Below are 27,879 nucleotides of genomic sequence, written 5' to 3'. Positions count from 1 at the left end.
AGTACTTGAATAGCAGGCTCTTGTATTTCTGTCTCTTTAATCCTAGGCTGATCTGACCATTGCCAGCAATAGAATTTAGCTGGTGAGTCCAACATGAAATCAACTCGGGCTCATCTTTTCCATTCTTGAAGTTGGCTTTGACAGGGACCGCAGGAGTCAATGGGACCTCTGTGTGTGGATGGGATTCCCAGGAGAGTCAGGAAGGGATGGATGATTCTTGAGATAAAACATCCCAAAGGGACTCCACTTCCCTTTTAATTTTGTGTCCATGTGAGGAATTTTGAAAACCGATGCCTCTGAAGACAAAATTCCCATCATGAGCTAAACAGGCTCCCTGACAGAGAGGAAACACAAGCTTCTGAGAACCAGGGTCCAATTCTGTTTACGTAGAGGCCACACCGTTGAAGAAGGGCACCCAGCCAAGTAGGGTGCATGTTCTTTCAAATGGGACGGGGGCCTTGACCCCCTTCTGAAGAACCTTTTTCCACTCTGATTCCATAAGAACAAGTCAGTAATCTGCTCTGAGAGATCAAATGCCATTTCTGTCTGAGTCTGCTTGTCTCTGCTCCCTTTTTGTTCTGTGTAGCTGCTTCAGCTTTTTGAATGGCTTTTTCTGTCCTAGTTTATCACAGGTTTGAGTTGCATCCCTATCGGGAGTTCTCTCTTATGGTAGATTTGGCACCAAATGGAGAAGTTGAAACCCTCCCTAAGTCAGATCCAGTTCCAGGGAACCCCAGGGAACCATCCGTGCACTTTGGGTGCAGTGGTTTTGGTTTTATCTGAGTTTTGTCTCATTTGCTGCAACCTGGAACATACTTGATTATGTAAGAAGTTTTACAGACATGGGTCTAGTCTGGCCACAGAATCCACTCCCTGCCCCCACCCTGCAATCTCAACAGCCCAGCAATCTGCTGGGGTGCATCCTCTGGGTCAGCTGCCATCTAATCCAAGTTGACAACTTGAGAAGGGCTCCTGCAGGTGGACTTTCTACCTTTGAAGACTCAGGCCCCGTGGGGGACCACCCTGCTGCCACATCTTTCCGGTTGCTCCCTGGGAATGTTTGTTCTTTCAGTTACATCTGGATCCAGCTAATAAAAACAGAATGTAACAGGTAGTCTATGTCGGGGATTTTTCTTCCTTTATTCCTCCTCTCCTCCAAAATGCAGAGAAAGGCTAATCATAAATTAGCCTTCACCACGGGTATTGTGAGTCCTTCCAGTTTCCTCTTGTTTTCAGAGGTTTTCCCCCTCTTGTAAAAATGCACAAGGAAAGCATTGCTTGTTACAGAAAAAGTAGGTAAAAAGAAAAACATCTTAAAACGATTTTTCAGTAAAAATATCAGGCTGAGGTCACTTTCCTCCTTCCAGTCTTTCTAACTCAGCTCCTGCTCACTTCATCAGATATTGGTCTTGCCCTTCATGGGGACAGTGCCCCTAGCGACCGACATTTTTTTTTATTCCTAAACCACTTTAATGAAGTTACTGTAAGGAAATTGTTCTCCCAAATAAAATGCAAAAGAAATATATATCCACGAAAGAACAAAATATTTTAATGAACAATTTAAACAACTCTCTTATAAGGGAGTTTCTGAGTGGGCCATGGCACTGCTTCCTAGAGTGGCTTCCTCTGACCAGCCTTAGTCCTGATGTTACATGAGCCTGGGTAATTTGTCTCCTGTGGGTGATATCCAGCGTTCTCTATTTAGGCCCTCTGAACAGTGGTTCAGGCTGGTTGCCAGGCTGACCAGTCTCTCAGCTCCCAATCTGCAAGATGATGCCTTTTCTTGCACATTCTTAACCCTATGCCTCTACAACCTCCTTTTCCCATTTTGGGGAGGATAGTGTGTCAGGTATGAACCGCAATTCATAAATTCGGGAAAGACCTTGAAGATTCTTTGTCTATAAACAAACTTACTTTCTACTTCAAACCTCCATTTCATATGATGACAGGAGTTTAATCTGTCCAAGTGGGTTTACACACAGGTACAGATCCACCTCGTCTGTGTCCCAGTCTATCCATGCTGTTATCCCGCAATGGATGCCTGCTCTTACCTGGCCTTTGGACTGCGCAGGTCAGTGCTGAGTCATCCCTGACCCAAGGCCCCCCAATTCCAGCTTGCTCTCAGCTCAACTCTTTACTGCTTGGAGTGCAAAGGTCTTCTTTCCCACATGGTGCTGGGTAAAGCAGGAACCTCCATGGGGCTATCTATGTGCTTCATTTCATCTCTGCTGTTTCATCTCTTTATTGCTGCTGCTGCTGCTGCTGCTAATGCTAAGTTGCTTCCATTGTGTCCGACTCTGTGTGACCCCATAGACGGCAGCCCACCAGGCTCCCCCGACCCTGGGATTCTCCAGGCAAGAACGCTGGAGTGGGTTGCCGTTTCTTCCTCCAGTGCATGAAAGTGAAAAGTGAAAGTGAAGTCACTCAGTCATGTCTGACTCTTCGAGACCCCATGGACTGCAGCCTACCAGGCTCCTCTATCCATGGGATTTTCCAAGCAGAGTACTGGAGTGGGGTGCCATTGCCTTCTCCACATCTCTTTATTACATCTCTGCTATTCTTGGGTGCAGAGGTTTTGGTGGGCTGTGTCAGGCCCCATGTTCAGGTCAGCTGCATCACTTGCCAGACTCCAGGCAAAATGAAAACACCAAGCAGGGTAGGGGTTGGGAAAGTCAATGTCCCCTTCCCGAGGGCCCACAGTGCCAGCCCACAGCAGACAGCCGATCCCCGAAGGATGGCAACCTTCATGCTGGTACACACGTGCACACTCAGTCTCTGGATGAGTGGGCAAGAAACTCCACCAGATTGGTGCCCTCAGCCTGAGGCCAAAAGGCAGCTTCCTTGAATCCCATCCCCAGATGCCATGGGGTGGGCACACCTAGCCCTGACACCCCCAGTGCCTGCACCTGTGCCCAGGCCCACATCAGGTGTGGAGGGAGCTAGCAGATCACAACACAGGAAGAGGGAAGTGACGGGCTGTGGCACCAGGCGACGTAGGCGTGAGCAGTGGGGATCCCAAGCCAGACACAGTGGGGGCAGGATGCACAAGAGTCACGGCTCCAAGCCTCTTGTGCGCGCTCCACTGTCCTGTGGTCTGGTTTACACGTCACAGATGCAAAGCGAAAATTATTAAGAATTTCAGGGCAGCCACTACAGAGCATTCGACCTAAGTGCAAGGGCCTTCTGGGAGCAGTGCCCTGTGTACGACACTGATCACACTGCCAAACAGGCTGGCCTGTGTGGTCTGATGCACAAAAGCTCGAAATAGACTTCCTGTTTCTTATATTATATCAGCCCTTCCTTGGTGCACTGAGAATAAAAGTGTTTTAGCTGGGACCTCCCTGGTGGTCCAGTGGCTAAGACTCTGTACTCCCAATGAGGGGGGCCTGGGTTCAAACCCTGGTCTGGGAATTAGATCCCACATGCTGCAACCAAGAGTTCACACGCCACAGCTAAAGATCCCGTGTGCCACAATGAAGATCGCAGATCCTGCCTGCTGCAGCTGAGACCCAGGGCAGCCAAATAAACAAATTTTTTTTAAAGGGGTTCTAATTGTTGCCGGGAGTAGAGTCAGAGGAAAGGTTTGGGTAGGGGACAGTGCTAGAGTAACAGGAATTACCAGAAAGGAAAAAACTCTGAATTCATGCTTTTAAAATGTTTCCTCACCACACAGGCATCAGCAGATCCTAGCCGTCCTGGACTCCTGGCTCTAGTCCTGCATCTTATTCACAAGTGGGCTCACTTGGGGGACACCAGGGTCCTTTGCACCACTGTCCAGGCTACACCTCAAGCTCTGACTGGCATCTCTCCTGGGGGGTGGGGTGGGGAGAAGTGCAGGTTTACTGCTGTCTAGCACTAGGGCAGCACAGTGTGGAGGTTTTATGTCAGCTGGTCAAACTCTCTCAGAGTTGTATTTTTAAATCTAAACATGATCTTCAAAAGTGGGGTGCCACCCAGACCTGCAGTACCAGCATCACTTGGGAACTCTTTAGAAATACAAGTTCTCAGGCCCAGACCCATAGAAACTGTGGGGGCAGGGCCCAGCGTTTGTTTTAACAAGCTGTCCAATGACTCCAACGTGCAGCAAATTTGGAGAGTCACTGCTCTAAATGTATGTAACATGGGAGACATTTTTCAGGATTTTTCAGGAGGGTTTCATTTACAATCTTATAAAATGACCCTTGGACCTAGTGCCCACTGTTCAGAGAATAAGAAGATGCTTCAGCACCTCCAAGTATGTTCTCTAATCATATGCTACAATATTTGGGATTCCTGCTTTAGAGATTTACTCCTTCGGGATTTTTTTACTGTTCTCTTTTAAAAGGTAAAAGTTCTACTTGGTAGAAAAAGAAGTGTTAGTTGCTCAGTTTTGTCTAACCTGCGATCCTATGGACGGTAGAATGCCAGGCTCCACTCTCCATGGAATTTTCCAGGCAAGAATACTGGAGTGGGTTGCCATTCCCTTCTTCAGGGGATTTTCCCAACCCAGGGATCAAACCCAGGCCACTCGCATTGCAGACAGGTTCTTTAATGTCTGAATCACTGCAAGATACTTTCACATGAAAGCATCTGAGATACCTATCATGTTCTGCTTAGCACAGCAAGGAAGAGAGAGAACATCATAGAATAAGGAAACAGCTGAGTCTAAATAAGCATTGCCTGGGGATAACAATTTTGCTTAGAGCTGGCATTTCCAGACCTTAGGAAGTCACAGAGTAAAACCATTTATTTGAAATGGGCCCAATTATCTTAAAAATAAAATGAGGGGGAGAGAATGGAAGAGTGACTTCCAAGGGGTACTTGGCTGGTGAAACCTCAGTTCACGTGCTGGTACCAACTAGCTAAAATCTTAGATAAGTTACTTAAACTACAAGTCTGGAGAATGTGATGATATAGCCCAGAACATTATATCAATTAGGATTTGGTTGCAAGTGACAGAAACTTCCATTTGAACTGGTTTATGCTGTCAGAGAAAAAGCTTATCTATTAACTTTTATAAATAAAAACTCTAGAGATAGTTCTGACTTAGAACAGCTTGATCAGGGTTCAGAAGAAACCACGAGAACACAGAGGTTCTTCATTTTACTCTCTGTTTCACTGTGTGCTGGCTTCATCTTGTGACTATGCGAGTTGGCAAGTTGGCAGCCCCAGCTTCAGCTAACGTGTCTCCAGGTTCAAGTCTGGATCTGAGGGCAAACCCTGGAGCCCACGTACACCCTCCAACGGAGACTGATTGGCTTTGACTTGCCTCCCTTGAGTTATGTGCCTACCCCTGAGCCAATCACTGGCCACGGGGTAAACTGATGCTCTGGATCAGATGCCAAGCCTGGATCCTACACTGTCCCTGGAATGGGCATGGTGGGAGGTCCTGCCAAGGCCACAAAAACCACAGTGGATGGAGGTGGGGAGGCGTGGTTCCTTATAAACATGGGAGGTCGTTACTGGAAACAGAGAGTATGGAAAAGGGCTGGCCAGGAAACCACACACGTCCACCACAAGGGTCTCGGTTCCCACATCTGTAATTCTGTGAGGTTCTTCCCAGGTCCAGAGTGCGGGTGTAGGAAGCCGCATTCACTGGACTGCCCACCGGATGGAACATGGATCTGGGCTTAGGGAGGAAGGAATCTGCTTCTACTGAGGATGACTAAACTCATCCCCTTCAACAGCCCCAGTAGAAAGGCTGTCCCTCCTGGCAAACCCATCCGCCTTCTCGTTTCTCTGTGAGGAGACACCCAAGCTGTGCACACCATACCCGCGCTGGCCTCTCCCCTCTGCTCACTGCTGTCCGTCTCCCTGTTCACCTCTTTCTGTCCCAAGCTCCTCTCTCGATACCTGTCTCTCTCCCTTCACCTCTGACCACCTCTGTCTCCTGTCTGGTCTTCTCTGCTGCCTCTTTCTGTTTCTCTCTCCATTGCTGACTGGCTGCCTCTGTCTGTCTGTCTGTCTCCCTCTCCCTGTCTGTCTAGCTCTCTCTGAGCTCCTGTCTGTTTCTCTCCATTCTCTCTCGCTAGGATCCTGCCTGTCTGTACCTCATTCCCTCTTACACTATCTGTTCTTCTCCATCTCTTATTTAAGTACCTTCCTGTTACTTTCTCTACCTGCCCATTTCATTTTTTGTGTCCACTTCCCTTTCTCATCAGCCTTTGTCTCAGATTTGTCTTTATTTTTTAAATAGTTCCCACTTCTCCCAACAGAACTCTAAAATGCCCACAAAGCCATGCTTACCCCATATGTTTCTTGGCCAACAGAGAGTTTACAAGGATGGAGGAAAGACCTTGAAGGGAGGGAACTTCAGAGAGGAAAAAGGAAGCATTGATGGGACACCTGAGGCATAACGCTGTGAATAAGGGGTTATTCAAGCCAAAACATACACACAGCGCACTCACACATTATTCACAAGCCACCTCCAGACAGACAGTGAGCTCCACCACGATTACAGTTGGGTTTGGTTGAAGTCTTGTTTTTCTTAGCTTACCTTTTCTTAACTGAATAGCTGCTCCCTGGTTCTCTAAACAGTCTGGATGTCCATAAATGATACACAGTCTCAGTCCACAGCACACTAGTTTACAACAGGGGCAATGAGTGACCTGATTGCCATACAGCACCTTTGTGACTCCCACCCCGAGGACAGCTCAGCCCTGATTTTCTCTGTGGTCGTCACCCAGTCCTGCTTTTCAATGGCTGTTACTAAGAACATCGCTGAGGCTCAACCCAACAAGGGCTGACATCAGGCCCTTCTAACGATCTGCAATTTCCAATTCAGTAAGAGACATTGCTGGGTTTTGAAAAATAGAAGGAAATATGTATACATTCTAAATACGTTAGAAGGAAATATGTATCCAAAAGGCCTGGCACCCAGATTTTATTTCCATGTATGTTTAAAAACTGGCTTCAGGGACTTCTCTGGTGGTCCAGTGGCTAAGACTCCGTGCTCTCAATGCAGGGGGCCAGGGTACAATCCCTGGCTGGGAAACTATATCCCACATGCTGCAGCCAAGAGTTTCTGTGCCTCAACTAAAGATCCCGTGTGCTGAAGCTGGGGAAAACCTGATACAGCCAAATAATAAAAATAAACATTTAAAAAATTGGCTTCATATAGCATTCTGAGGACTGTCCTTCTAATCTTCAGTGAGTCAGTCTTCATTCACTCATGTCTACATTTTCAAAGGTCAGACACTGGCTTCTGCAGTCGCTAGCATATGAGGTAGGGAAAACCACTAGACCATTCAGGTATGACCTAAATCAAATCCCTTATGATTATACAGTGGAAGTGAGAAATAGATGTAAGGGCCTAGATCTGATAGATAGAGTGCCTGATGAACTATGGAATGAGGTTCGTGACATTGTACAGGAGACAGGGATCAAGACCATCCTCATGGAAAAGAAATGCAAAAAAGCAAAATGGCTGTCTGGGGAGGCCTTGCAAATAGCTATGAAAAGAAGAGAAGTGAAAAGCAAAGGAGAAAAGGAAAGATATAAGCATCTGAATGCAGAGTCCCAAAGAATAGCAAGAAGAGATAAGAAAGACTTCTTCAGTGATCAATGCAAAGAAATAGAGGAAAACAACAGAATGGGAAAGATTAGAGATCTCTTCAAGAAAATTAGAGATACCAAGGGAACATTTCATGCAAAGATGGGCTCGATAAAGGACAGAAATGGTATGGACCTAACAGAAGCAGAAGATATTAAGAAGAGGTGGCAAGAATACACGGAAGAACTGTACAAAAAAAGATCTTCACGAACCAGATAATCATGATGATGTGATCACTCACCTAGAGCCAGACATCTTGGAATGTGAAGTCAAGTGGGCCTTAGAAAGCATCACTACGAACAAAGCTAGTGGAGGTGATGAAATTCCAGTGGAGCTAGTTCAAATCCTGAAAGATGATGCTGTGAAAGTGCTACGCTCAATATGCCAGCAAATTTGGGAAACTCAGCAGTGGCCACAGTGCAAGAAAAGGTCAGTTTTCATTTCAATCCCAAAGAAAGTCAATGCCAAAGAATGCTCAAACTACCACACAATTGTACTCATCTCACATGCTAGTAAAGTAATGCTCAAAATTCTCCAAGCCAGGCTTCAGCAATACGTGAACCATGAACTCCCTGATGTTCAAGCTGGTTTTAGAAAAGACAGAGGAACCAGAGATCAAATTGCCAACATCCACTGGATCATGGAAAAAGCAAGAGAGTTCTAGAAAAACATCTATTTCTGCTTTATTGACTATGCCAAAGCCTTTGACTGGATCACAGTAAACTGTGGAAAATTCTGAAAGAGATGGGAATAGCAGACCACCTGATCTGCTTCTTGAGAAACCTATATGCAGGTCAGGAAGCAACAGTTAGAACTGGACATGAAACTACAGACTGGTTCCAAATAGGAAAAAGTGTGCATCAAGGCTGTATATTGTCACCCTGCTTATTTAACTTATATGCAGAGTATATCATGAGACATGCTGGGTTGGAGGAAGCACAAGCTGGAATCAAGATTGCCGGGAGAAATATCAATAATCTCAGATATGCAGATGACACCACCCTTATGGCAGAAAGTGAAGAGGAACTGAAAAGCCTCTTGATGAAAGTGAAAGAGGAGAGTGAAAAATTTGGCTTAAAGCCCAACATTCAGAAAACGAAGATCATGGTATCTGGTCCCATCACTTCATGGGAAATGGATGGGGAAACAGGGGAAACAGTGTCAGACTTTATTTTTTTGGGCTCCAAAATCACTGCAGATGGTGATTGCAGCCATGAAATTAAAAGACACTTACTCCTTGGAAGGAAAGTTGTGACCGACATAGCATGTTAAAAAGCAGAGACATTCCTTTGCCAACAAATGTCTGTCTAGTCAAGGCTATGGTTTTTCCAGTAGTCATGTATGGATGTGAGAGTTGGACTGTGAAGAAAGCTGAGCTCTGAAGAATTGATGCTTTTGAACTGTGGTGTTGGAGAAGACTCTTGAGAGTCCCTTGGACTGCAAGGAGATGCAACCAATCCATTCTAAAGGAGATCAGCTCTGGGTGTTCTTTGGAAGGAATGATGCTAAAGCTGAAACTGCAGTGCTTTGGCCACCTCATGCGAAGAGTTGATTCATTGGAAAAGACTCTGATGCTGGGAGGGATTAGGGACAGGGGGAAAAGGGGACGACAGAGGATGAGATGGCTGGATGGCAACACCGACTCGATGGACATGAGTTTGAGTGAACTGCAGGAATTGGTGATGGGCGGGGAGGCCTGGCGTGTTGTAATTCATGGGATCGCAAAGAGTCGGACACGACTGAGCGACTGAACTGAACTGAACTGAAATGGCAAAAAGAGTGTAAGCCCCTATCGTGGTGAGCAAGCCAACATGCACGAGTCCCAGCTTCCACGTTAGTAAAATAAAGAATAACAAGTACCCAGCACAGTGCCTGGTATTCAGTAGATACTGATTAAATACGTTCATTCATGTAAGAGAATGATGCTCTGACTGCCCATTAGAATCTCCTGGGAAGTTTTTTAAAATCTGAAGCTCAGTTCAGTTCAGTTGCTCAATTGTGTCCAACTCTTTGTGACCTCATAGACTGCAGCACACCAGTCTTCCCTGTCCTTCACCAACTTCCAGAGCTTATTCAAACTCATGTCCATCAAGTCGGTGATACCATCCAACCATCTCATCCTCTGTCGTCCCCTTCTCCTCCCACCATCAATCTTTCCCAGCATCAGGGTCTTTTCCAATGAGTCAGTTGTTCGCATCAGGTGACCAAAGTATTGGAGTTTCAGCTTCAGCATCAGTCCTTCCGATGAATATTCAGGACTTATTTGCTTTAGGATAGACTGGTTGGATCTCCTTGCAGTCCAAGGAACTTTCAAGAATCTTCTCCAACACCACAGTTCAAAAGCATCAATTCTTTGGCGCTCAGCTTCTTTATAGTCCAACTCTCACATCTATACATGGCTATTGTAAAATTTTGTAGATTAAACCAATTATACAAGAATTTCTGGGTCTGAGACCTGGCAGCAGTATGTTTTTTAAAGCTACCACTGTTCTACCCCAGGTGATTACAATATACAGCCAAGCCTGATAGCCACAAATTTAAGAGGAGGTTTACTTAGCTGTGTGCTTGTTTTATGCTTAATAAAGGATCAAAGCTTCCTTTTTAAAGTATGTTCTTGGACCATAGTCCTCATGAATCCATTTGTCTAGTTTCCAAAGATTGCCTGCTCCTATAAGCTCATCGAAAATAAAGGATGAAGGGACTCCCCCAACAGTCCAGAGGTTAACACTCTTCCTTGCAATGCAGGAGGCATGGATTTGATCTCCAGTCAGGGAACTAAGGTCTGGCACACTGTGCAGTACAGCCAAAAACAAATAAGTACATAATTCTGTATCTTAAATCAAAATAAATAAGAACCCGTAACATTTCTTTATTTGATCAAGGGAAAGTACATGTTAGCCATTCAATTCAACAACATACACTGAGTGTTTTCCAGGTACTGAGAATTGTGCTAAACCAAAAACCTCTATCTTCAGAAAATAATCCATAACTTCAAAAGGCCCACCACAAGTAAAAAGCAATGCTTTATAAAACAAAACAAAAACTTCCTTTTCTCGAAAGTTGATGCCTTTAAGCATACACCCCGCCAAGTTAATTTTCTGCTGAGCATCAGCTCTCCTGCTGCCTAGATTGATGGTGGGAGGAGAAGGGGACAACAGAGGATGAGATGGTTGGATGGTATCACTGACTTGATGGTAATGAAGGGCCTAGAAAGAAGAACAGGAAGTTTGCACCAATGTGGGAGGTTTACTGGAAAATTCTGTGCTAAGAAAATAATCTCAGTGGTCAACATTACTAACAAAAATACACGGGGCTGACAATAGAAAAAATTGAACAAGCTTTGTACTAGGTGGGACATGGTGTTTTTAATCTAAAAAAAATTATGTGGGTACATTTATGAACTTCTTCCTCAGTTTGATGATACTTTTGACACTCTGGAAATGATATGTGATTCTATTTTCCCTTGTTCTTCACTCGGCATTGGTTGTTTCCAGTTGGAGAAAGAGGTGTAATCCCAGAAAGGAAATATATGAAAGGAGATCTGATTCAAGAGAGTCCATCAGAAACGCCTCTTATATCGTCACCCTGAAGTCCTTGCTGTCATGCTTGCATACAGCAGCTTGTGTCAGCTTCCTTCGTCTCCACCTTTTCCCTCACTCTCTGGATCCCCAGGATCACATTCTGGGCTAGTTTTCTGCTCTACAGTCAACTAATACTATTCTCAAAAGAGTCCAGACATTGTAAAGCAACTCTATTCCAACATACTCTATTCCAACACACACACACACACACACACACACACACACACACACACACACACACTCACTCACACACACACACGCTTCCCTAGTGGCTCAGACAGTAAAGAGCCCACTTGCAGTGCAGCAGACTTGAGTTCAATCCCTGGGTCGGGAAGATCCCCTCAAGAAGAAAATGGCAACCCACTCCAGTATTCTTGCCTGGAGAATTCCATGGACAGAAGAGCCTGGTGGGCTACAGTCCATGGAGTTGCAAAGAGTCAGACACAACCGAGCAACTAACACTTTCACATACACACACACTTATGTAAAGTCAAACTAGCATCCAGCATTCATTGACCATCTAGTGGGGAAAGATTTGGAGCAAGGCCAGGGTTCTAAGCCTCATCTTCTTCCTTACAATACACATGACACCAAGCAAACACACATCCTCTCTGAGCCTTTGTTTACTCATTTATAAAAATGGGTAATACATAACCAACTTCACATAATTGTTGTAAAGGTTATCAATTACAGGCTTATTTATACCTGCAGTACAAATGTCCAGTGCTATCTTGTAACACTACTTCTCCAGGTTTGGAAACATTTAACCCTTAATACAAACAATTTATAAATGATTTGAACCAACTGAACATTTTCCTACTAATGGTAAGCTGCAAACTGCCCAGCACACACCCTAGTACAACCCTGCGCCTTTGGAACAGGTAACCCTGAATGCTCTAGGAAGTCAGATTTCCTAATACTATGTCCTTTTCTCTCTTGCCAGGTAATTTATTACATCTGGTTGGGCTTTGTAGTGAAGTCTGGTTGCTCTGAGGGAGGTGACAAAAGCAGAAATGGCTCTTTAAACAAAATGTAACAGAGGGCAGAGGGACCTCTCCATGCCTGCCCTCCTTGCCACACTGGGGAGCGTCATTCACGATCTGAGAGTGACCTCGGCAGCCTGGGCTGACATATCCCCACCACCGGCTCTTGGGAAAGCTGCCCTCCCACTCACCAGCCAGGTCCCAGATCAGTGATTCCCAGTAAGCAGTGAAAAAACAACAACAGCAAGAAACGGCTTTCTTAGTACTCTTTCATCGAGAAGAAAAGAAACTGCAGGCAATATTTTCATCATTAGTTATTATGAAATGTTCATGATGTTCTAGGGAGATAAAAGGCGAGGCTCACACGGCCCTCCCACTCCCACCTGCCTCAATCCGTCCATAGCCATCTCACCTGTAAAACAGTTCAAACTGGACTTGTGTAAATTCCCCAGAGAAGGTCCAGATTTTAGAGTGTACCTACCTCTGAAATATGGAGGAAGAAACATTCTTCACTCTTGTTCCCTGCTAAGGAGTTAAAGGGAGGCAGTAATATTTACTGAGCTCCTGGCGGATGTCAAGGCATTTTCTCAGATGATGTTTACTCTTCATTATGACACTGAGGTACATATTCATACTATTGTTAGGGAGACTGAGGGCTAGGAAGATCAAAAAATTTATTCAAGGTCACATAGCAAGTAATTGGTAAAAACAGCAGTCTACCTCATTCTTTTCATTAATTCATCTTCTAAAATATGAACTGTAAGGAGTTCAGCATTAATTATTACTGTAGTTCTTCAGTTGGTAAAACAGAATAAAACACTGAGCTTATTTTAAAACTAATCCTACTTGTTTCCTCCTAAAGGCAATGTTGACCAGTAAAAAAAAAAAAATCTTACAAAAATGAAGTTCAGTTCAGCCCAGTCGCCCTGTCGTGTCCGACTCTTTGAGACCCCATGAATCACAGCATGCCAGGCCTCCCTGTCCATCACCATCTCCCGGAGTTCACTCAGACTCACGTCCATTGAGTCCGTGATGCCATCCAGCTATCTCATCCTGGGTCGTCCCCTTCTCCTCCTGCCCCCAATCCCTCCCAGCATCAGGGTCTTTTCCAATGAGTCAACTCTTCTCATGAGGTGGCCAAAGTACTGGATCTTCAGCTTTAGCATCATTCCTTCCAAAGAAATCCCAGGGTTGATCTCCTTCAGAATGGATTGGTTGGATCTCCTTGCAGTCCAAGGGACTCTCAAGAGTCTTCTCCAACACCGCTGTTCAAAAGCATCAATTCTTCAGAGCTCAGCCTTCTTCACAGTCCAACTCTCACATCCATACATGACCACTGGAGAAACCATAGCTTTGACTAGACGGACCTTTGTTGGCAAAGTAATGTCTCTGCTTTTGAATATGCTATCTAGATTGGTCATAACTTTTCTTCCAAGGAGTAAGCGTCTTTTAATTTCACGGCTGCAGTCACCATCTGCAGTGATTTTGGAGCCCAAAAAACATAAAGTCTGACACTGTTTCTACTGTTTCCCCATCTATTTCCCATGAAGTGATGGGACCGGATGCCATGATCTTCGTTTTCTGAATGTTGAGCTTTAAGCCAACTTTTTCACTCTCCTCTTTCACTTTCATCAAGAGGCTTTTTAGTTCCTCTTCACTTTCTGCCATAAGGGTGGTGTCACCTGCATATATGAGGTTATTGATCTTTCTCCCGGCAATCTTGACTCCAGCTTGTGCTTCTTCCAGTCCAGCATTTCTCATGATGTACTCTGCATAGAAGTTAAATAAGCAGGGTGACAATATACAGCCTTAATGTACTCCTTTTCCTATTTGGAACCAGTCTGTTGTTCCATGTCCAGTTCTAACTGTTGCTTCCTGACCTGCATACAGATTTCTCAAGAGGCAGATCAGGTCATCTGGTATTCCCATCTCTTTCAGAATTTTCCACAGTTTATTGTGATCCACACAGTCAAAGGCTTTGGCATAATCAATAAAGCAGAAATATATGTTTTTCTGGAACTCTCTTGCTTTTTCCATGATCCAGCGGATGTTGGCAATTTGATCTCTGGTTCCTCTGCCTTTTCTAAAACCAGCTTGAACATCAGGGAGTTCACGGTTCACATATTGCTGAAGCCTGGCTTGGAGAATTTTGAGCCTTACTTTACTAGCATGTGAGATGAGTGCAATTGTGCTGTAGTTTAAGCATTCTTTTGCATTGCCTTTCTTTGGAATTGGAATGAAAACTGATCTTTTCCAGTCCTGTGGCTACTGCTGAGTTTTCCAAATTTGCTGGCATATTGACTGCAGCACTTTCACAGCATCATCTTTCAGGATTTGAAATAGCTCCACTGGAATTCCGTCACCTCCACTAGCTTTGTTTGTAGTGATGCTTTCTAAGGCCCACTTGACATTCCAAGATGTCTGGCTCTAGATGAGTGATCACATCATCATGATTATCTGGTTCGTGAAGATCTTTTTTGTACAGTTCTTCCATGTATTCTTGCCACCTCTTCTTAATATCTTCTGCTTCTGTTAGGTCCATACCATTTCTGTCCTTTATCGAGCCCATCTTTGCATGAAATGTTCCCTTGGTATCTCTGATTTTCTTGAGATCTCTAGTCTTTCCCATTCTGTTGTTTTCCTCTATTTCTTTGCATTGATTGCTGAAGAAGGCTTTCTTATCTCTTCTTGCTATTCTTTGGAACTCTGCATTCAGATGCTTATATCTTTCCTTTTCTCCTTTGCTTTTCACCTCTCTTCTTTTCACAGCTATTTGTGAGGCTTCCCCAGACAGCCATTTTGCTTTTTTGCATTTCTTTTCCACGGGGATGGTCTTGATCCCTGTCTCCTGTACAATGTCACGAATCTCATTCCATAGTTCATCAGGCACTCTATCTATCAGATCTAGGCCCTTACATCTATTTCGCACTTCCACTGTATAATCATAAGGGATTTGATTTAGGTCATACCTGAATGGTCTAGCGGTTTTCCCTACTTTCTTCAATTTAATCTGAATTTGGCAATAAGGAGTTCATGATCTGAGCCATAGTCAGCTCCTGGTCTTGTTTTTGTCGACTGTATAGAGCTTCTCCATCTTTGGCTGCAAAGAATATAATCAATCTGATTTTGGTGTTGACCGTCTGGTGATGTCCATGTGTAGAGTCTTCTCTTGTGTTGTTGGAAGAGGATGTTTGCTATGACCAGTGCATTTTCTTGGCAAAACTCTATTAGTCTTTGTCCTGCTTCATTCCGCATTCCAAGGCCAAATTTGCCTGTCACTCCAGGTGTTTCTTGACTTCCTACTTTTGCATTCCAGTCCCCTATAATGAAAAGGACATCTTTTTTGGGTGTTCGTTCTAAAAGATCTTGTAGGTCTTCATAAAACCGTTTAACTTCAGTTTCTTCAGCAGTACTGGTTGGGGCATAGACTTGGATAACTGTGATATTGAATGGTTTGCCTTGGAGATGAACAGAGACCATTCTGTCGTTTTTGAGATTGCATCCAAGTACTGCATTTCGGACTCTTTCGTTGACCATGATGGCTACTCCATTTCTTCCGAGGGATTCCTGCCTGCAGTAGTAGATGTAATGGTCATCTGAGTTAAATTCACCCATTCCAGTCCATCTTAGTTCGCTGATTCCTAGAATGTCGACATTCACCCTTGCCATCTCTTGTTTGACCAAAAAAATGAAGACCTGCTGGTATTTAAAAATGACCACATTTAAAAATTAGGTGTCAATAGGTCAAATTCTGACATTTCATTGAAATCCTTGAGAAGGCTAGAAAATTCTACCTTTCTAAAATTTGAGAAATTTCTCTAACCCTGAGACATAACAAAGGAGGAGGAAGGCTTTTATGAGAAAATCAATACACAATCATTCTTGGCTCATGAATGAATGGGGAATCAGTTGTGATGCATGTCTTAAGCAATTTATTACCAGTCACAGAAGTCAGCAAAACATTACTCCAATATGATGGAGTACTTATAAAAGTATACTTTCTATTGTTTCATATGTTTGAATTTGTATTAACGAAAAGGTTTGTTTCTTTTAGATTTCCCCCATGTTTATTGAAGTATAACTCCTGTACAGTGAAAAGACCAGTCTTGAGCGCAGTTCTGAGTTTCAGCAGTCACATCTGTCTATGTAACCCATACCCCATCACAATACAGAATACTGCCATAACCCCCCAGATATCTGTCAGCTGCATCCATGTCAACCCCTTCCATCTCCCACCCCACTCCACAGGCAGCCACTGCTCTGATTTATTTATTTATTTTTTGCTACAGACGGAATCAATATGGATCTCTTTGTACCTGGCTTCTTTTACTCAACGGAATGCTATTGAGACCCATCCTTGTGTCGGTGTATCAGAAATGATTTTCTTTTTTAAAATTTTTTATTGATGAAGTATTCCTTTGTATGGAAGGATTCATTGTGCTTAGTCATTCTCCTATTGATGGACATTTGAGTTGATTCTAGCTTGTTGCTCTTCTACTCGTTAAAGCCTGGACTAGGAAAAGAGAACAAGTTTTTGAAATGTGATTTTCTTCCTAGAACATTCTGTGTTAGGAATAAAGGTGCTGTGAATGTTCATGCACAAGTGTTTTCTGTGTTCAATGTTTTCATTCCTCCTGGGTAAATACCTAGAGGTGTATTTGCTCGGTCATAGGGTAGGTGCATGTTTAACTTTACGAGAAACTGCCAGACCAGTTTCCAAAGTGGCTGCACAGTTTCACATTCCCGCCAGGAACATATGAGGTTCTGTTGCTCAGCATCTTGGCCCACGCTTGGCGCTGTCAGTCGTGGCATGCGTGGTGACTTGAACCGCTTTTCCTGGATGAACAAAGATCAGTTTTCGTGTGCTTATTGGCAACTCCTCCTTTGTGAAGTGCCTATTACAGTCTTTTCCCCACTTTATTGTTTTTTAATTTAAAAATCATGTAATCTCAACACCCAGAGATAACCATCATTAACATTTAACATCTGGGGCTTTCAGGACTTCCCTGGGGGTCTAGTGATTAAGAGTCCATGCTTCTAATGCAGGGGGCATGGGTTCGATCCCTGATGGGAGAACTAAGGTCCCGCATGCCACGAGGCATAGCCAACACACACACACATTTGGGGCTTTTTTCTATGCACTTACTCATTGACCAGGTATATTCTTTACAAAATTGGGTCCATATTGTATTAACTGTTCTGTAACCTTTTTTTTTTTCTCATTTAGCAATTTGTCATGAATGTTTTTCTCTGTCAGTAAACACACTTCTGTGCCATCATTTCTTTTTCCATGAATGATCATTGCAGTTTTATTCACAGTGATAGCCCAAACAGGATACAACCCAAATGTCTTTCACCTGGTGAGTCGATACACAAAATGTGGTGTATATGTGTACAATAGAATACTACTCAGCAATATAAAGGAACAAACCACAGATAACCGTGACATACACGCGAAACCATTATGCTCAGTGAAAAAAGCCAGACCCCAAAGTGTAAAAACTGTAGTGAAAATGCAAATATAATGACCAAAAAACACGTGGGGCTAAGAGATAGACTGTCAAGAGGGAAGGACTTCCCTGAACCAACTGAACATTTTCCTACTAATGCTAAGCTGCAAACTGCCCAGCACACACCCTAGTACAACCCTGCGCCTTTGGAACAGGTAACCCTGAATGCTCTAGGAAGAAAGTCAGATTTCCTAATACAATGTCCTTTTCTCTCTTGCCAGGTAATTTATTACATCTGGTTGGGCTTTGTTGTATATATTGATTGCAGTTATGATTTCATTGGTATATGTATTCATCAGAGCTTATCAGATTATGCATTTAAAAGGTATGCATATTGAAGCAAATTATAGCTCAGTAAAATGGATGTTGAGGAGGTGCAATACAGGATACAGGCTAAGCACTGAAAAAGTGGGGCAAGCATGGCTGACACAATTAAAGAAAAGAGAAGAATTTCTTCTTTAAGGAATTCTTCCTAAGGAAAGGAAGCTGAGATAAGAAAGTAGAGTTTTGGTCTCGGTGGGGGGGAAATAGTTTTAAGTTGTATTAGGGTTCTTTGTTAAACTTCATCAAAGTTTAGGCTGGATAGGTGATTTATTCCTCACAGCATACCAAAAAAATGTTGAACAGCTGGAACCAGACTCAGGTTGTCCCTTTGGGTCTTTGGCTAGAGCCAGTAGGCTTTTCTAGAGTATGTGTGTGTGTGGTGTGTGGTGTGTGTGAGAGAAAAAGAGAAAAGAAAACCCAGGGAATTCACCACCTTGTTCCTCACTTCCTGAAGTCTATGGCTGGTCTTCCTTTCCCCACCTTTCAGAGTCTCTTTATCTTTGCGTTATATAGAATGCCCAGAGTTTTTAGCTGTACTTAGCAGAGGAGTAAGGTAAAAGTAAGTCTACCCCATTTTTCTGAAAGCAGAAGTCTTCTTGACTTTTATTTTTGTTTTATATTTGTTTATTTATGGCTGCGCTGGGTCTTCATTGAGGATCTCGGGCTTCTCATTGGGGAGCCTTCCCTTGCTGCAGAGCACGGGCTCCATAGCACGCTGATTTGAGCAGTTGCAGCGCAGGAACTCAGCAGCTGTGGTACGTGTTGCCCCATGGCGTGTAGAATCTTCCTAGACAAGGGGTCAAAACTGTGTCCCCTGCATTAGCAGGCAGATTCTTAACCACTGGATCACCAGGGAAGTCCTTTTTGACTACTTTTTTGAAAAAATTGATTTGTTCATTTTTTTACTTTTGAGTCATAAGAGTTGCTCATATATTCTGGATAAAAGTCCTTTGTCAGATATGTACATTATGAACAGAAAGGTTCCTATTATTCTGTGTTTGCTGAGACAGTTTACTGTGAATGAGTGTTATATTTTGTCAAATGCTTTTCCTGTGTGGAGATGATCACGTGAGTTTTCTTCTTGATTCTATTAAATTACATTAATTTGTATTCAAATGTTAAGCTAACATTGCATTCCTGGAATAAACCCCATTTGATCATGATAATTATTCTTCTGTATGGCTGTGCTCAATTTGCTAAAATTTTGTTAAGGACTTCTATATCTATGTTCTGGATCATATTGGTCAGCAGTTTGGGGGGATTTTTTTGTAATGCCTTTTTTTAAAATTCTTTTAATTTATTTAATGAATTTATTTGGCTGTACCAGGTCTTAGTTGTGGCATAGGGGATCTTAGTTCCCTGACCAGGGATCGAACCCAGGCATCCTGCATTGGGAGCGTGGAGTCTTAGCCACTGGACCACCAAGGAAGTCCCCCACCATTTTTTGTTTTTTGTTTTTTTTGTTTTGATATGAGTAACTCTTGTCTCATGAAACGAGTTTGTAAATGTTCCCTCCTCCTCTGTTTTCTACAAAAGATACATAGGATTAATATTATTTTCTCTTTAAATGTTTGAGATAATTCACCAGTGAAGTTTTTTATGTGTACATGTAACTTACTTTGTTTCTTTTCCTTCTTTCAGGAAAGTCCCCCCAGACTGTTGCCCAGTCTATTTTATGTACCTTATCTAGTTCTGTGGTTATTTATAGTGAGAGGGCTGTATGGTACCAGCTTTTCCATCATGGCTAGGTCAGAAGTATCTAGCAAGAAGCTTGTCTAAACTGATCTTATTATTAGGGTAATTCTAAATTCAATAGATTCTGTATTGCCCCAGTATTGAACCTACCTCAATCAATTGTCCTAATTGCATTTCTATTGAACCTATCCCCACATTAAATATTAATGTAATTAGTATAATTCAATATTAGCAAAGACTAGTACAATGAACAGAAGTCTGGATTCAATATTAATAACATTGCTTTTACTTACTTCAATGCTGATACGCTTTCTTGTAAGGAGTACAGATAGCAAAGTTACAGGTAGAGTTCTTTTGGGTGACTCTGATAGATCTCAGGAGAGTTTTGCATTCCATCTATTATGCTTATTGATAGAAGAGTAAATGTTTGAAAGCCATTATTTAGAGACTTACATGCTTCAGAAAGGTTATTAGTTAAATGTGCTAAACTTGTCTAATAAAAAGGTGTATATAATTCTGGTATCTTAGCAGAGCCAAGGCCTTTCCCAGTAGAGTATACAAGAGCTTTGCTATTACATCTGCGTAGCTTTGTTCCTGCTGCTTCTCATCACAGGACTAGACCATGAAGAAAACAATCATTTTCCAAAATTATACATAATATCCAGGTTAAGTGGATTTATTAGGCTCATATCTCTCTGCATAAGGAACCATGCCGGAAAATGAATGCTTTGCTTATTCTACTTTCTTAGATAAACAATCAAACTACTTCAACTTCCTTTTGGAATTAAGTGGGAATATTAAGCAAATGACAAAGTAAATTTAAAAACTACTTGGCCTTTGGGGCTCTTGCCTTCGCTTAGGATAGGTGAAATAGTTTAGCCTGTGCTCCCTTAGAGCGCCTCACCTGGGGCTTCCCTGGTGGTCCAGTAGTTAAGAATTCACCCGCCAGCACAGGGGACACAGGTTCCGTCCCTGATCTGGGAAGATCCCACGTGCTGCGAAGCAACTCAGGCCCTGTGCAACTACTACTGAGACTGCCCTGCAACCAGAGACGCCTTTGCAATGAGAAGCCCCTGCACCACGGTCGAGAGCAGACCCCGCTCGCTGCAACTAGAGAAAACCTGCATGCAGCAGTGAAGACCCAGCGCAGCCAAAAATAAATAAAAATCTATTTAAAAAAAAAAAAAAAGCATTTCACCCTTAGGACAGCCTCATGATCTGAAGTCTGCGTCCCACTCTGGAGTTCAAAGGGAAATCCTCAGAGCTAGGGGTCACCATAGCTCTCCCAGTGTGAACTCTGAAGCTGAAGTAGATTTTAAAAGATACAATTCTGACATTACAGATCATTATCAGTTCAGTTCAGTTTAGTCACTCAGCCGTGTCCGACTCTGCGACCCCATGAATCGCAGCACGCCAGGCCTCCCTGTCCATCACCAGCTCCCGGAGGTCACTCAAACTCACGTCCATAGAGTCGGTGATGCCATCCAGCCATCTCATCCTCTGTCGTCCCATTTTCCTCCTGCCCCCAATCCCTCCCAGCATCAGAGTCTTTTCCAATGAGTCAACTGTTTGCATGAGGTGGCCAAAGTATTGGAGTTTCAGCTTTAGCATCAGTTCTTCCAAAGAACACCTGGAAAAAGCAAGAGAGTTCCAGAAAAACATCTACTTCTGCTTTATTGACTATGCGAAAGCCTTTGACTGTGTGGATCACAGATCATTATAGTGACACTGTAATTAAGAGTAATGTTACATCTTTTGAAAAATTTTCCATGATATTGCAACAGGGAGAACATGCAAGAACATGCTAATTGACTAGCACTGGGGAAAACTTTTTAAAAAACACATTACCACAAAATGAAACAATATGTCCTTTTGTTGATAGCACTGGTGAATTCTGATACCTGTACGGTGAGTTTTAGTTACAATTACTTGGGGCTTTCCTGATAGCTCAGTTGGTAAGGAATCTGCCTGCAATGCAGGAGACCCCAGCTCAGTTCCTGGGTCAGGAAGATCCCCTGGAGAAGGGATAGGCTACCCACCCCAGTATTCTTGGGCTTCCCTTGTGGCTCAACTGGTAAAGAATCCACCCGCAATGCAGGAGACCTAGGTTCAATTACTTGAGACATTTTCCTACCAACTGTCCCCTTCAAAATTACCATTTGAGCCAGGGACAGTCAAAGAATCTTGCTAATGTCTACCAACAAGATCACAATTTAAAAAGATTGATTTTTTGGGGGGCGGGGGGTGGTGGTGAGCACGCTACACAGCGTGTGGGATCTTAGTTCCCCAACCAGGGGTTGAATCCAATACATCCCCTGCACTGGAAGCGCAGAATCTTAACCACTGGACCACCAGGGAAGTGCCTGATGGTCAATGCAGTGGGTTACAAACCCCCAGTGTTCAGAATCACAAGATAGTTTTTAAAATTTTAAATGCCCTAGCCTCATCTCTAATGGCAACCCACTCCAGTATTCTTGCCTGGAGAATCCCAGGGGCGGCGGAGCCTGGTGGACTGTCGTCTATGGGGTGGCACAGAGTCAGACATGACTGAAGCAACTTAGCAGCAGCAACAGCAGCAGCAGCTTCATCTCTAGATATTTGGATTTGGTTGATCTGAGTAAAGAATAGTTATCAGTATTTTTTCATGGAATTTTTTGAGATATAATTTACATACCATAAAATTCACACTCTCAAAATATGCAACTGAGTGGTTTTAGTGTCTTCACAAAGTTGTGCAACCATCTCCACTAATAAATGAAGAACATTCATCTTCCCAAAAGGAAACTTACACCTGTTGACTGCCCATTCCTTCCTTCTCCTAAACCCTGGCAAACACTAACCAACTTTCCATCTCTATGGGTTTTGCCTATTCTGGGCATTTCATAGAAATGCAGCCATACAGTGTGTGGCCTTTGGTGACTGACTTCTTTCACCTAGCATCGTATTTTCAAGGTCATACTATGGCATGAATTTCTACATCATTCCTTTTTATGACTGAATAATATTCCTTTGCAGGGCTTCCCAGGTGGCTCAGTGGTAAAGGATCTGCCTGCAACGCAAGAGACACTGGTTTGATCCCTGATCTGGGAAGATCCCCTGGAGGAGAAAATGGAAACCCACTCGAGAATTCTTGCCTGAAAAATCCCATAGACGGAGGAGCTTGGCAGGCTACAGTCTGTGGGGTTGCAAAGAGTCATGCACCACTGAGAGACTGAACAGCACAGTGGCAGTATTCCATTGCATTATTATACCACGATTTGTTTATCCATTCATCACTTGGTGGACGTTTGGATTGTTTCCATTTTGGCTATTATGAATCCTACTGCTATGAACATTCGTATGCAAGTTTCTGTGTGGATGTATGTTTTTAGTTCTCTTGCGTATACATGTAGGAGTCAAATTACTGGGTCAGATAGTCACACTATGTTTAGGTTTTTGAAAAACTGCCAAACTGCTTTCTTAAGTGGCTGCATTATTTTACATCCCAACTAGCAACTTATGAGGGTTACAGTTTCCCCACTTTCTCCTCAATAACACTTGATATTATCTGTCTTTACAGTTACAGTTATCCTAATGGGTATGAAGAAGTAGTATCTCATTGTGGTTTTTATTTGCATTTCCTTTATGACTAATAATGTAGGACCTCTTTTCAAGTGTTATTTCCATTTGTGTATCTTCTGAGCAATGTCTATCCAAATTCCTCATCTATTCTCCTATTGAGTTATATGTCTTTTTATTGTTGAGTGGTAAAAGTCGTTATATATTCTGGATATCAGAGTTAGATTTATTGATGTGTGTGTGTGTGTATATTTAGTTGCTAAGTCATATCTGACTATTTACAATCCCATGGATGGAGCCTGCCAAGCTCCTCTGTCCATAAGATTTCCCAGGTAAGAATCCTGGAGTGGGTTGCCATTTCCTTCTCCAGGAAGGAAGATAGCTAATATATCTAAGATAATTGATATCTAACATGGGCTTTACTGGTGGCTCAGTAGTAAAGAATCCACCTGCCAATCCAAGAGACGCAGGTTTGATCCCTGATCTGGAAATATCCCCTAGAGAAGGAAATGGCAACCCACTCCAGTATTCATGCCCAGGAAATCCCATGGGCAGAGGAGCCTAGAGGGCTGCAGTCCACGGGGTCACAAAGAGTCAGACATAACTTAGCAACTAAGCAGCAATATCTAGTATATGATTTACAGATATATGATTTATAAATATTTTCTCCCAGCTTTTGGTGAGTTGTCTTTTCATTTTATAGTGCTCTTTGCTGTGCAAAAGGTTTTAATTTTGATGGAGTACTATATATCTATTTTTTTCTTATTGCTTGTGCTTTTGGTATCCAGTCTAAAAAACCATTGCTCAATTCAAAATCATAAGCATTTACACCTATGCTTTCTTCTACAGCTTTAGTTTGACGTCTTACATTTGTGCTTTTGATGTATTGATGTTTGAGGTTAATTTTATATATGGAATGAGGTAGGAGTCCAACTTCATTCTTCTGCATATGGATATCCAGTCATTTTATAATCCTGATTCTGATCTCATTTCTGGTCACCAGCTGATCACTATTTCTGATTCTGCACCTAATTCCAGTGTGTGAGTGTTCCCCCTATGTCACCAAGCAATTTTCTGACACCATGTAAGTGTCCTACAGCTCAGCTCATTATCAGACCCATAGGTTGAGGGCTCAGTCCCATAAGACTGTCCCCTCCATATTTCAGATGCCAAAAGCCTGTACAGATTATCACCTGGTCTCTGGCTGTCGATCAGAAGTTCCCACAACCCCCTGCTTGAGTTTTATGCAATGCTGGAGCAGCTCTCAGAATTCAGGAAAACACTTACTTACTATATTACTGGTTTCTTATAAAAGGATACGTTAACGAAAAAAAAAAGTCCCTCTTTATCTAGTTCTACAAGAGTTAAGTCACTAGCCACTGCAGTCACTGACCTTTTACCCTGAAAGGAGTTCAGGACAGAGATCACGAATGAGGCATTCTTTGTTCTGGAAAAACAGGCAGAACAGGCTTTTAGATAGTGATTTTCAGAAGAAAATGTATATGTCTTCTCATATCTAGAAGAGCACCAAAATCATTACCAGAAGCGTCTGCTCCTCATGATTAGCAGCAGCCTTCCACTGAGACCTGTGCTTGGTTGCATGGACTCCCTTACCAAATCATGCTTTTACTCACCTCCCTCCCTATTTCTTGGAGAAGGAAATGGCAACCCACTCCAGTATTCTTGCCTGGAGAATCCCATGGACAGAGGAGCCTGGCGGGCTACAGTCCACGGGGTTGCAAAGAGTTGGACACGACTGAGCGACTTCACTTTCTTTCTTTCTTTCTCCCTATTTCTTCCCAGCAGTTCCTCAGAGCTACGTGAGAAGCTGTCTCCATGGCTATAGTCTTCACTTGCTCCAAATAAAACTGAACTCACAGCTCTTGAGTTGTGCACTTTTTTTTTCAGCCGACAGATGTAACACAGGAATAGCCAGATGGAAGAGATGCCTAGGGCTGTGTGCTGGGAAAGGGCATGGAACTTCTGTGCCTCCCGGGCGTGCCACCCTCCTTGCTCTCTGGATTGATCTCTCGATCATCACGTAGTGTCCTTCTTTGCTTCTGGTAACAGTCTTTATTTTAAAGTCCCTTTTGTCTAATATAAGTATTACTACTCAGGCCTTCTTTTTCACTTCAATTTGCATGGAATACCTTTTTCTCTCCCCTCGCTTTCAGTCTGTGTGTCTTTAGATCTGAACTGACTGCCTTGTAGGTAATTTATATACACGGGTCTTGTTTTGTTTTGTTGTTTTTTTTTGGCCACACCAAGAGGCATGTGGGATCTTAGTTCCCGAACCAGGGAAGGAACCCGTCCCTCCAGCATTAGAAGTGCAGAGTCTTAACCACTGGACCACCAGGGAAGTCCCACAGGTCTTGTTTTTATATCCATTCAGCCACTCTATGTCTTTTGAATGGAGCATTTAGTCCATTACGGTAACTATTGATATGTATGTTCTTTGCCCTTTTGTTATTTGAGGGTTGTTTTTATAGGTCTTTGTTTTTTTCTTTTCTTCTTTTGTAATTTGATGACTGTCTGTAGTATTTGAATTCCTTTCTTCTTTTTTGTGTACAGCTTATAGATTTTTGGTTTGCGGTTACCATGAGGTTTTTATTGGGCAATCTATATATATAGAGAGAGACTGCATTTGATTTGTTCTCTCCTCCCCTCACAATTACTATTTGATAATTATATTTTTCATCTGATTGTTTTATGTATCCCTTAATTGCTTATTGTGGATATAGATGATTTTTACAATTTTCGTCCTTTAACCTTTCTAACAGCTTTGTGCGTGGGTGATTTCCACGCATGATTTCTTTCTGTCTGTTTACCTTTATCAATCAGTTCTTTCATCTTGCAGTGTTCTTGCATCTAGTTATGGCCCTTTCTTTTTCACCTAGAGAAGTTCCTTCAACATCTGTTGTTAAGCTGGTTTAGTGAATTCCTTTAGCTTTCGATTGTCTGTAGAGCTTTTAATCTCTCCAGCAAATCTGGACAAGAGCCTTGCTGAGCAGAGTATTCTTGATTGTAGGTTTTCCCCTTTCATCACTTTAAATATATCATGCCACTCCTTTGTGGCCTGCAGAGTTTTTCTCGCATGTTATTTGTTGCTTTTCCCTTTCGCTTTTGATATTCTCACTTTATCTTTAATTTTTGTCATTTTGATTACAGTGTTTTGTGTTATATTCCTTTTTGGGTTAATCCTATATGAGACCCTCTGCACTTCCTGGACTTGGGTGACTGTCTCTTTTCTCACATTAGGTGATTTTTTTAGCTATTATGTCTTCAATATATACTCAACTCCTTTCTCTCTTCTCCTTCTGGGACCCCTGTAATGCAAATATTAGTGCACTTGATGTTTCCCCAGAGGGCTTTTAAACTCCTAATTTTTTTCATTCTCTTTTCTTTTTTCTGCTCAGTGGCAGTGATTTCCCCGACTCTATCTTCCAAATCACTTATCTGTTCCTCTATCATTTAGTCTATATTGAGTCCTTCTAGTCTTATTTTTTCATTTCAGTTATTGTATTCTTCATCTGTGTTTGGTTTTTATTTACATTTACTAACTCTTTGTTAAAAACACCTAACTTCTTGCTCTATGCATCTCCTCTCCTTGTGGTGACCCAAGGACAAAAGAGCAGATAAAACCAAGGAGGGTCTTGGAATGCAGAAATGGAAAAACCAGACCCTTATCGTCCTTCCCTCCCCCATGTTGTGACTATTAATGGAACAGTATAACCTGTCTCCCCTCCTACCCCATAGGGAGAAGGTATTTGCCCTGCTCTTCCCTTGGGGTGCACTTTCCATCAAGCCTTCTTATCGCTTTCTATACCTATTTGTTCTCCCATCCTGAAACAGCCACGTGTAAGTCAGACCTATTTCCTTTTCCCTTCATAAAATGTAATTTCATTCCTCATACCTTCTTGAAAACACACATCCTACCTTCCGTAAGCAACCAAGAACTGACCTTTATATTAGCATTCTATAGATTGATGAACATAAGTACCAGTGATAATTTCTAAAATGGCGTCAGGATGGCATCAAACATTATTCATTAATAGTCCAAAATCTTTAGTTTCTCTGTAAGAGGAAGTTAGTATTCAGTAATGAATGTTTCAGAATCTTATTTTATTTGAAAATGACCTAGCTATTCAATAAACTTCTGTCACTTGGTTTAGCACAACCCTAGAAATTCAGGTTACCAAAATCTAGGTAGACTGTTTTAGACAGACATTTTTAATCTTAACAGAGTTTATCTAAAAGCTCATATATCACTTACATTTTTTTTTTAAGTTTCTTCACTCGAGTTACTTTCCTTGCTGACAAACTTGTAACAGAGATAACAATATAACAGTATTTAACTTAAAATAAACCTAGGCACAATGAAAATATTATGCCTAATGTTAGCAGCTCTTAGACATGTATATATTAGATTAGCAAACAAACATTTATACTAGATATTTAATATTGAATATTTCCCAGTTCACATGAATCTGAAATTCATTTTGGTTAATTTCTCTTGTATTTAGAATTGTCTGATTTGTAAGCACTTACTTTTCTTTAGGCCAGTTAAATCCGAACTCATTTACAACTTCAGCAATATTATTTAAAAAAAAACAAAAGACACACTGAGACATGCATAAATCCAGACAGACAGACAGACAGAGATCTCATAGTTTCCCACTTGAGATTTAAAATATCTC

At 42.4% G+C, this 27,879-nt stretch overlaps 1 long non-coding RNA gene across 1 annotated transcript in view; it reads left to right on the top strand.

The window, feature by feature from the left end:
* Positions 1-27,565, top strand: part of LOC132658304 (uncharacterized) — a 39,574-nt gene extending 12,009 nt beyond the window's left edge. Inside the window, exon 2 of the long non-coding RNA XR_009597736.1 lies at positions 22,640-27,565. This is a non-coding gene — a long non-coding RNA (uncharacterized LOC132658304). The remainder of the gene's footprint in view (positions 1-22,639) is intronic.
* The last annotated feature ends 314 nt before the right edge of the window (positions 27,566-27,879 follow it).

This window comes from Ovis aries, chromosome 20 (assembly GCF_016772045.2).
Source record: "Ovis aries strain OAR_USU_Benz2616 breed Rambouillet chromosome 20, ARS-UI_Ramb_v3.0, whole genome shotgun sequence".
NCBI classification, from domain to species: Eukaryota; Metazoa; Chordata; class Mammalia; order Artiodactyla; family Bovidae; genus Ovis; species Ovis aries.
Note: the sequence above shows the minus strand (reverse complement) of the source record. Positions and strands in the feature narration are given on the sequence as shown.